This window comes from Mytilus californianus, unplaced genomic scaffold, assembly GCF_021869535.1.
Source record: "Mytilus californianus isolate M0D057914Y unplaced genomic scaffold, xbMytCali1.0.p SCAF_2, whole genome shotgun sequence".
Lineage (NCBI taxonomy): Eukaryota > Metazoa > Mollusca > Bivalvia > Mytilida > Mytilidae > Mytilus > Mytilus californianus.
In genome coordinates, this window is record NW_026262668.1 from 85,068,943 (window position 1) to 85,080,551 (window position 11,609).

General features: G+C 31.8%; 1 long non-coding RNA gene across 1 annotated transcript; it reads right to left on the reverse strand.

Moving 5' to 3' along the window:
* Positions 1 to 245: 245 nt before the first annotated feature.
* Positions 246 to 7,768, reverse strand: LOC127730338 (uncharacterized). Its single transcript, XR_007995049.1, has 3 exons — positions 7,686 to 7,768; positions 6,400 to 6,479; positions 246 to 5,739 (listed from the first exon to the last, which is right to left on the reverse strand). It is a non-coding gene; the product is annotated as an uncharacterized LOC127730338 (long non-coding RNA).
* Positions 7,769 to 11,609: the final 3,841 nt, after the last annotated feature.

Here is an 11,609-nt window from a genome sequence, read left to right on the forward strand (position 1 = left end):
TGAATCTGTTTAGGGTTCGACCTCTGTGGTCGTATCAAGCTGCGTCCTGCGGAACATTTTATCAACAACGGTTTGCAATACAAAAATGAAATTCAATAATTTCTCTAACCTGAACAATGGAGGGAGTGAAAACGACCCTCAACCAAGGATTTAAAATATGGGATTTGTAGCGTCTGTCATAAACACACGGATTTTAGTAGTAAGAGCAATGATCCTCTTTTAACTTGCAAAAGACAAAGCACAAATGAAGTTTCTAAATTTTAATCATAAAACCTATTTTAGGAAACAAATATTTTACAAATAGAATACGTTAAATAATCAAGTTATGTGAATTCCAAACTTTTTTTATATCAAGAGTTATTTCGGAATATACACATACACATTAGTTGTTTATAATAGTGTCAATAAATATACAACAATCATTGATGTAAAAAAACAGCGCAACATTAAGTAATTCCAATTAACACAGTTAAGTATAAAAAATCTGCACAAATATATATAAGGAGACACAATGATTTAGACATATAAAAACACATCCCACTCCAGTCCAGACTAGTCTTATCTTATATTTCATATTATATTGCACCATTTCCCTCGTAGTTTGCGAAATATGTGCAGCTTTATCATGCTTTCGAGATGGATAAATGTTTTTGTACTTATATTTGTATTGGGAGAGGACGTCCCTACTGATGTTGTTAAAACTTGTGTCCAATCCATATTGCTAGTCGGGCAAATAAAATATGTTTATACAACCAAGCTAAAAAATATTCATCATAGAACTCGCTTACAAAGACCTCCGGCGGGAACATTCCCGAACAACCATGAGATCGAATCTCTAGAACGAAATAAATAATTCCAGGCAGAGTTACATTCCTATATACAAACTTCCATGTCCTTGCAAAATTGCAACCATCTTGAATCTTCTACTTTATTTTACAATACAAAAAGAAAGTGGTCTAATTAATTCACTTTGTTACTTTAAAATATATCGGATTCATTCTAATGCAACATGATATGAAAGGCTATTTTTAATTGGATTACGTCTGCCTGTCAATTCTGCAGTGGACGGTTTCTGTGAGTATTTCAAATGTTTTATTTTGAAGATTTTACAAGTATTGCATAAGAATATGAAAAACAGTGCTTTATTTTGCAAACCTCGCGCCGTCTACTGGAATTTGACTGTTCACAAATATCAGTGTTACTGCCTCGCGTCGTCAGTAAAACTGCATTTGCGACCGTCAAAATCTCAATTGACAATAGCAACTATTCAAAAATAGTACAGTTATGCCATAACTGTTTCTTGATGGCAAAGAAAATATGTAACTAAAAATGGATATGAAAACACACAATAGTGAAAAAAAACCCAATTTCGCTAAAAGCTTTATTTAATGAGATTGTTTCTGATTTTGCAACAACTGCAAATATTTGTATTATTTTCTTGATATAAATTATTTCAATGTTTATGGTAACATATGTTATCGTCATAAATAAATTTAATTTCAGACGTGTTTTAAAAAATAATTGTAAGGGTTCTGCGGAACCCAGTGTCTCGCCTACTTTTGCTGTTAATCGCAGGATCAACAAAAATGAGGAAAAAATTAATAAAAATATTCCTCTCTATACTATCTTTTGATTGTAAGTAGCTTCTGTCCAAGTTTGGTAGAAATCCATGATAGTTTATGAATCTAATAAATGTTTTAAAAACTTTAACTGCAGACTGTATGTAATGTTAACTGGAAGAAAAACTAAGTCCATTTATAAGTAAAATACGGAAAAAATGGAACAAAATTTTAACAAAATTTCCTTCTAGATATTAGCTTTTAATCATAAACAAGCTTCTGTCCAAGTTTGGTACAAATCCAAGATAGTTTAAGAAAGTTGTTAAAACTTGAACCACAGAGTGAATATAATGTTAACTGGCAGAATAACTAAGTCCATTTATAAGTAAAATACGGAAAAATGATTTTTTTTTTACAAAATTTACTTCTGGATACTATCTTATGATCATAAACAAGCTTCTCTCCAAGTTACGTAGAAATCCAGGATAGTTTAAGAAAGTTATTAAAATTTAAAAAACTTTAACCAGAGAGTGAATGTAATGTTTCCTGGCAGAAAACTAAGTCCATTTATAAGTAAAATACGGAAAAAAGGAATTTTTTTTTTACAAAATTTACTTTTGAAAATTATCTTATGATCATAAACAAGCTTCTGTCCAAGTTTGGTAGAAATCCAGGATAGTTTAAGAAAGTTATTAAAATTTCAAAAACCTTAACCACAGAGTGAATATTTGTGGACGCCGCCGACGACGACAACGACAACGACGACGACGACGACGAAGACGCCGACGACGGAATGTAGGATTGCTATGTCTCGCTTTTTCGACAAAAGTCGAAGACTCGACAAAAATGAAAGATCAATTTTGCAGAAATTAGTAATTTTACACTAGAAATATTCCATTAAAGTAAAGTGAACTCTTTAATTTCAGAAACATCTATGAAAATATTAAATTGACTTCAGAGGACAACCAACAACTGCAAATACATACATCAGATTGGATTAAAATAAATAAATGTGGATTGTGTCCACATGTGGACACAGACGATGCCCCCGCTTGCATATCATATAGTTATAAAGGGACATAACTGAAGAACGGTAAAAGTGACGCTACCAAAATTTGAACTTGATCTGAGTTTTGTGGTAATAAGCATTGTGTGTAAGTCTCATAACATTTGGTTGAGGCTAACTTAAGTAGAGAACAGAAACAAAAAATTCAGCAATTTTTCTATTTGTAAACACGCATAACTCTAGAACGGTTGTATATAAGTTTTATAACATTTGGTTGAGACAAACTAAAGTAAGGGAACGGAAACGAAAAATTCACCAATTTTTATGTTTATAAAGGGACATTACTCAAGAATGGTAAAAGTGACGCCACTGAATTTCGTACTTAATCTGTATTATGTAGTAATAAGCATTGTGTATAAGTTTCATAACATTTGGTTGAGGCAAACTAAAGTTAGAGAACGGAAACAATATTTGTACTTGATCTTAGTTTTGTGGTAATGAGTTATGTGTATAGGTTTCATAATGTTTGGTTGGGGCAAACTTAAGTAACAGAATGGAAACTAAAATTATTGCAATTTTTCGATTTATAAAGGGGCATAACTCAATAATGGTTAAAGTGACACTACCCAAATTCAACTTGATCTGTGTTTTATCAGTGGAAAGCAAAATTAAACATTGCATTGTATAAAGCATTGATTGTAGCTGATTTAACTATAATCATGGACAAAGGAAGATAACTCCAATTTTTAAAATTACTTGAATAATGACATTGATATTTTTGGAAAAAAGAATGAAAAATTTAGCAATTTTTCCATTTGTAAAGGGGCATAACTCTAGAACAGTAAAAGTGACGCTCCCAAAATTCAATCTTGATCTGTGTATTGTGGTAATAAGCATTGTGTACAAGTTTCAAAACATTTAGATGAGGCAAACTTAAGTTAGAGAACGAAAATGAAAAATTTTGCAATTTTTCCATTTATAAAGGGGCATAACTCTAGAATGGTTAAAGTGACGCCACCAAAATTCAAACTTGATCTGTGTTTTGTGGTAATAAACATTGTGTATAAGTTTGATAACATTTGGTTGAGGCAAACTCAAGTTAGAGAACGGAAACCAATTTTGGGACGTATGGACGGACGTACGGACGGACAAGGGTAAAACTTAATGCCCCCTCCGCTTCAGCGGGGCATAAAAAGTGGCGTTCATATTATTTTACAGAAATGTCAATGTAATTATTAATAGATTGATTCGACATAACTAATTTTAAATAATTAAATTAAAACATTTGAACAGAAAAAAGGATTTATTTACTGGTTTACTGAGATACTAGAACAAATGCGGTAAATTGACAATGAATGTCATAAATTCAGCACGATATTCCTGGTGCTGAATCGTTTTCATTCGGCAGATTTTCGTTAGATGACCGCCCATTGCTGACATTAACCATCACAAAACTAATATTGGTGGATGAAAATCCATCTCCAAGAAGCTAAACAGTGGTGTGTGTCAGAATATCTGACAAGCTTTTTTTAAATTCAAAATGTTTGCACGATCTCCCCAAAAGAAGTAAGTGAAATCAGGTTCGTTGTCGCTCTCAGCATAACTCAACACAGTAATATTAACTTCAATTCATATTAAGCAGTAATTCCGCTTTTTCTGCTAATTATTGTTTAGAGTAAAATAAAAGCAACCATTATCAAGTTAGGAATAAAATAAAAAAAAAATGGAAAATATATATACTTGTTTTAAGATGTAAAGTTTACTGAAATGTACATAAAAAATGATTGGTTTCTAAAAAAATATGTCAATTCTTTATAACTTTATGATTGTTTTGTACAGTTCGTATATTTCTTCTTTTTTTTATGTCTCGTTTCGAGTCCTGGAATTCAAAACAGTGTATACTTATATATATATATTTGTAAGCAAAACATAAACAAAAATCAAACAATCCATCATAAATCAAACAAATAAAATAATGTTTATATGTATATCTAAATGCAAATCACCATATTTTCCTCGATGGGTAAATATTGACTTAGTTGATTAGGTTTACGGACTATCACTATTACAAGACCACACTGAGACTAGTATGTTTACGTACTATCATTATTACAAGACCACACTCAGACTAGTATGTTTACGTACTATCATAAAAACAAGACCACATTCAGACTAGTATGTTTACGTACTATCATAAAAACAAGTCTACACTGTGACTAGTATGTTTACGTACTATCATAAAAACAAGACCACACTGTGACTAGTATGTTTACGTACTATCATAAAAACAAGACCACACTGTGACTAGTATGTTTACGTACTATCATAAAAACAAGACCACACTGAGACTAGTATGTTTACGTAATATCATTATTACAAGACCTCACGGTGACAGTATGTTTACGTACTATCATTATTACAAGATCACACTGTGACTAGAATGAATTAAGCTTAGTTTACACGGTACGATTTTCCATCTGATTTCCAATCGATGTCGTTTCGACCAAGGAAGTATTATATGTCAAAATACTTCCATGTTTCGACAAAACTCTCACCGTGTGAACACTAAAATTGGATGTCGTTTGGTTAATCGAATGAAAAATGGTATCGTGTGAATAGAACGATGTATGATTTACCTGGGAGGCGGTATCAAATCGGATGGAAAATCGTACCGTGTAAACACACCTTTATAAATTATTTTTACGGACTATTTTTATTACAAGATCACACTGCAACTAGAATGTTAATTACCTTACGTGGAGGGTGCTCCATTTGCACAAATCATTTCTATTCCATCTTATTTCGTAATTTATCATTACCTTTTAGTCGTCTCAATACATCTGATTTAAGTATTCTCCAAAATAAAACTATATTTATAACAAAACCAATTGGATAAGTTGACAATAAAAGAATAAAATAACTTCTTGAGATACGATGTCCATCAGTGTAGAATCCAAACATTAGACGACTCTGAGGAAACAGACGACACGTTATAAACGTAAAAAGGTTCAGCATTGCTACTGATTGATATAGCCAGGAATTAAAGTTAACTCTTGTGAACTGTAGAAGTTTTCGTAGATGAAGAAAAATACTGTTTATTTCCGATGTAAGTAATATTACACTATAAGCAATACACAACTTGTTAGTCCATGAATAGATCATCACGGTACTAAGCTGTAAAAAGATAAAGAAAATAAACATTCCAGTCTTTTACATTATAATATTTTAAACATTTACTTTTTTGATTGTCCAATTCAATATATCAGAAAACAGATAACCAGAAAAGATGGATGGAAGTATCACGATGATTAGAAGAAGTGCAGTATTATGTCTAGTTTAAATTATTGTAACACGCAAAATGTAGCACTGTGAGCACCATGCATGTAATGAATTCTCCTTTTTTGTATTATTTCATTATTATAAGGACCCCTAACCAAATTTATCTACAAACACTATTAGTATACAATTCCTTAAATGGACAAATAAATGACCCCTCTTCACTTAAACTGCTTGCTTTTGGTGGTTTTGATACGATGAGAATCGTATACATGTTTGACTCTTAATCATCGCCGCCTTTGTATTGTATACTAACAAAAGAATATACTGCACGTGTTGACAGCGTTTTAATTGTATATTTACCAGGTGATCGCAAACTGCCCAAAGCCAGGTGTAAGTATGCAAGTATCGATGCATAACATCGAACATCTTCGGCACACTTCGGAAACCACCATCAGAAGCTATATTGTTCGGAAACTTTTAGCGTGAAAAACTGTAGCTTGTATCGTAATGTGCACGCGTGAACTGAAAACTAAACAGTATCTTGTTTCAACTTACAAGTATATGGTGTAATGCAATTTCCCAGTCAATGAGTTGTTCATTTATCATCATATCATAAAGATCATAAAGAAAATAGCCTGAAATGTTTAATAAAATATACGTAATAACTGTACTGACGTATGCAAGTCAGAAAGTGTTTAATCAGAAAAGACTAAATCGACTGACCAGTTTACATATAAAAGTACTCTAAAAGTTATAACACTTATAATGATTATCCAGACATTAATGTTATGCAAGTACTGCATTTGAATCTTTCAATTTTCTCAAATATGTTCTTTTCCCCCTGATATCAGATGTTTTCTGGAAACTTACTATTGAGTTTTTTTTTATATTGTCACATGAAAAGTACGAAAAAAAGGAACTTCTTTATGTATTTCATGAAAATTATCAGCATAAAAAGAATTTTTTTCTGTTATAATGCTTGGTTGCTGTCTTATTGACGTTAACACTATGTCACCTTTTAATCTTATTTTTAGTGTTAAGATAAGGCAATGTACACAGATTCTGACAAGTTGTCAGAAATTACAAATGAATATGAAAATTTTCAAAGAAAGACTGGTACATTTCTGTGATTAAAATGTATGGTTTCCTCTTTGGTAACATTTCTGTGATTTTACTTTAAAAGAAATAAAAACATTCAAGAGTTGTTAAGTGTAAGACAAAACGATTTCAAATGCTGGAGTCTGTTACTGTCATATCCCCAAGGCTTCCTGGATACCGATACACTTTTGATAGAGAAGATTGCTTTAACAAAAGGTTCAGAAAGTATAGCGGGGTATGGAGATTTGACCAAGTATCTCTGACTGTCTGTTTGGCAGTTCTGGTAGTATTCATATATAAACGCAGCCTCGTCCATCAAAATGGGGATGTTAAATCCGATGCCTCGTGAAGGAAAAATGCCACGCTCTGTGCATGTTAAAGAACCTGGTATTCACATGTTGCCTTCTCTAAGTAAAATTTCTGTCACACTAATATACCATTGGCAGTCCGAATTTGCCGTTCGACCAACTTGCCTGATCCTACCTATTTGATTTCTTAATAATTTGTTCGTCTCCTGATTATGTGTGTAATATTTTTCACTGGACATTAAGCAAACAGGAATGAACAACCATTTGATAAAATGTTCCAATGAATAATTCGGTCATTTTTAAAGCTCGAATTCAGCAAACTTTATTGCACGTAAACTTTGAGTGTAATTTCAACAGTATTGTAGTACAAAATAAGTTTTGCAAATAATCTAACGTTCAATATTATTTACAAACTTAGGGAAAAAGCATAAATACCTATAGAAAAAGGCACCATAAGGTACATCACGTTGTTAATATAAAATACTGGATCCTGGAAGAGATCTGGATACCACCATAAACTGGAGAAAAAAAAACATAAAATACTTTATACAAAAACTTAGACATGTTAAAATGGCATAAAACATTGTTGTTTTGAAAAAATTGCGACTGATTTTGTACACTTATATCACATTCATATAGGAACATTGGTTTTATGTACACAAAATAATCAATTTCAATGTAATTTAATTAATTCTTAACATTAATCAATAAATAATTAAAATGCTATAGAAAACAATAGATAATCAATATATCGTGCTTTCATTGTCGTTATATCGTAATGCAATTTATGCAATGCAGTACAATTACACGTAACGACTGACCTACAACAGTTGTTCAGAATATGAAAGAAAAGACAAGGTCAACTAAATCTAATCAAGCACAGTGAACAAACCTTTTCAAAAAAAGAGAGAAAAAAAACCAGAAATAATAACAAGTCTTTTCTGTCAACAGAACACAATGACAAAGAAAGAAAAATAGTTACTGAATGTTATTAAACTAAACTAGCAAAATCCATGTTTTATTGGAACTGATGTATCAAATTTCTGCAAATGTATAAGCTTGTATCCTGTTGCTTGGCAAATTCCGAACTCCCTGAACAAAATATAACCAATAAGTACAAAATATGTTTTAAATGAACCTTGATGAACACAAGGGTAGGACTTAACTTGACCAATAACCCACTCAAATGAGGTCAAGGTCAGACAAACCTTATCAGGCAGACATGTACACCTTACAATCATTCCATACACCAAATACAGTTAAGCTATTGCTTTTAATATCTTAAAAGAGGACATCACTACAGAAACTTAGCATTGACCAATGAACCATGAAAATAAGGTCGAGGGCAAATGATATCTACCAGACTGACATGTACACCTTTCAATCATTCCATACATCAAGTATAGTTTACCTTTTGCTTATAGTATAAGAAAAACAGACCAAAACACAAAAACTTAACATTGGCCAGTGAACCGTGAAAGTGGTCAAGGTCAGACGAAACTTGGCAGACTGACATGTACACCTTACAATCATTCTATACACCAAATATATTTAAGCTATTGCTTTTAGTATCTTACAAGAGGACATCACTACAGAAACTTAGCATTGACCAATGAACCATGAAAATAAGGTCAAGGACAAATGATACCTGCCATACTGACATGTACACCTTTCAATCATTCCATAAGCCAAGTATAGTTTACCTATTGCTTATAGTATTAGAAAAACAGACCAAAACACAATAAAATGCTTCGCTGGGGCGCAGCTTGATACGACCGCAGAGGTCGAACCCTGAACAGTTGGGGCAAGTATGGACACAAAATTCAAGCTTGATACAGCTATGACTTTGGATTGTCATTAAATATTTGACACAGCATAGGTTTCTGACACAGGATGAATGTGGTGTAAGAACTGGAAAAATTTTAATTTACCTATTATGGTGGAATATCCATAAACTAAATTGTTTGTTAATTTCAATATATCAAAGAATATGTAGAATTCAATGTTCGATGTAATGTAATAAAGTTGAAATTTGGACTGTTTTTGTTCAATGTGGACCAATTTGGTAACATGTATAAATAATCAAAAATCTAAATACATGGGAGCCCATTTAAATACATCATAAAGGTATTAAAATAGAAAGTGACATCATAGTCATGGCTAAAAATAAACAAAAATCCTTAATCAGCAACATTTAAAGTAATATCTAAAAATAAAATTCCTTTGTAACCATAAAAGCCCATTTAAATACATCATAAAGATATTAAAATAGAAAATGACATCATAGTCATGGCTAAACATAGCAAAAAACCCTTAATCAGCATCATTTAACAGTAATATCTAAAAATGGAAATTACATCATAAAGGTATTAAAATAGAAAATGACATCATAGTCATGGCTAAAAATAAACAAAATCCTTAATCAGCATCAGCAACATTTTATAGTAATATCTAAAAATAAAATTCCTTTGTAACCATAAAAGCCCATTTAAATACATCATAACAGATATTAAAATAGAAAATGACATCATAGTCATGGCTAAACATAGCAAAAACCTTAATCAGCATCATTTAACAGTAATATCTAAAAATAAAAATTTCTTTGCAACCGTAAAAGTAAAATAGAAAATGACATCATAATCATAGCTAAAAATAAACAAAAATTTTTTTTATTGGCAAATTTTAAATGGAGTATATTATACTAAAACAATAAATTTGCAACCATAAACATGATAAAACCCCATTTAAACACATCATAAAAGTATTAAATAATTCAACTACATCATAAGGCTATAAAAATAGAAAATGACTTCATAGTCAAGGCTAAAGGTAAACAAAAAACCTTCATCAGCAAAATTTTATATTGGCAAATTTCCAATGAAGTTTATTACACTAAAATTGTTGGCAAATTTCCAATGCATTTATTAACAATAAAGTTATTGGCAAATTTCCAATTTACATAATTTAAAAGCAGTGTAGATGAGATATTTAAATGAGTTTGAATTACCAACCTTACACTGCTTTTAAATAATGTTCTTTACTCAATTATTTGTCTATTAAAAAGGAAACCCTTGTTTTTTAACCTTTTTTCCCCTTATTCCTTAAACATTAGAGCCATAACCCCCCCCCCCCCCCCCCCCCCAAAGCCAATTATTACTTTCCAATGTAACTTAAATTTCCAATATACATAATTTTAAATTTCAATTCCTCATGATATATAATCGTATCATTATTATTTTCTTTCATATATAAATCTGAAACAACCATCTTTAAATGGAAAATTCTAAAGAAAAAAAAATCCTTATTTTTGACCAATATTTGGCCCCTTATTCATAAATGTTTGAGCAATTAACCCCAAAACTCAATTCCTACTTTCTCTTCGTGATAAAAAATAACTAACTTAAAATGTAAATTTTAAACAAAAAAAAAAGGAAAAAAAAAATTACCCCTTTTTTGACCCCCGCCCCCCTTATGATTCATCACCCCCACCCTCCTTTCCCCCCAAACCAAGCTCAATAACAGCCTTGCCTTTGTGGTATGGTACCTTGTAATACAATTTTAGAGAGATCCATACACTTGAACACAAGTTATTGTCTAGAAACTAAAAAATGCTTATTTTAAACCCCTTTTTAGGCCCCTTATTACTAAACGTTTTGGGCAATTACCACAACACTCAATTCCAGCTTTCCCTTTGTGAAATGGAACCTTGTAGTAAAATTTCAGAAAGATCCATACTTTTACACACAAGTTATTGTCATGAAACTAGAAAAATGCTTGTTTTTTGCCCCCTTTTGGCCCCTTATTCCTAAAATTTTGAGGCAATTAACCCCAAAATCAATCCCAGCATTGACCCTTTGTGATATGGAATCTTGTGGTACAATGTCAAAGAGATCCATATGCTAACACACAAGTTATGTCTGGAAGTTACAAAAATGCTTATTTTCGGCCCCTTTTTGGCCCCTAATTCCTTAACTGTTGGTACCATAACCCCCAAAATCAATCCCCACCTTCCTATTGTGGTATTGAACGTTATGGTAAAATTTCATAGAGATCCATTCACTTAAACTAAAGTTAGAGTGCGAAAACCATTGTGTATTCGGACGACGACGCCAGACGACGACGACGACGACGACGACGACGACGCCAACGTCATACCAATATACGACCTCAAAATTTTTTTGCGGTCGTATAAAAACTTAACATTGGCAAGTGAACCGTGAAAATGAAGTCAAGGTCAGATGAAACTTGCCAGACTGACATGTACACCTTACAATCATTCCATACACCAAATTTAGTTAACCTACTGCTTATAGTATCTGAGAAACGGACCTTATCACATAACTTTAACCTTGATCAATG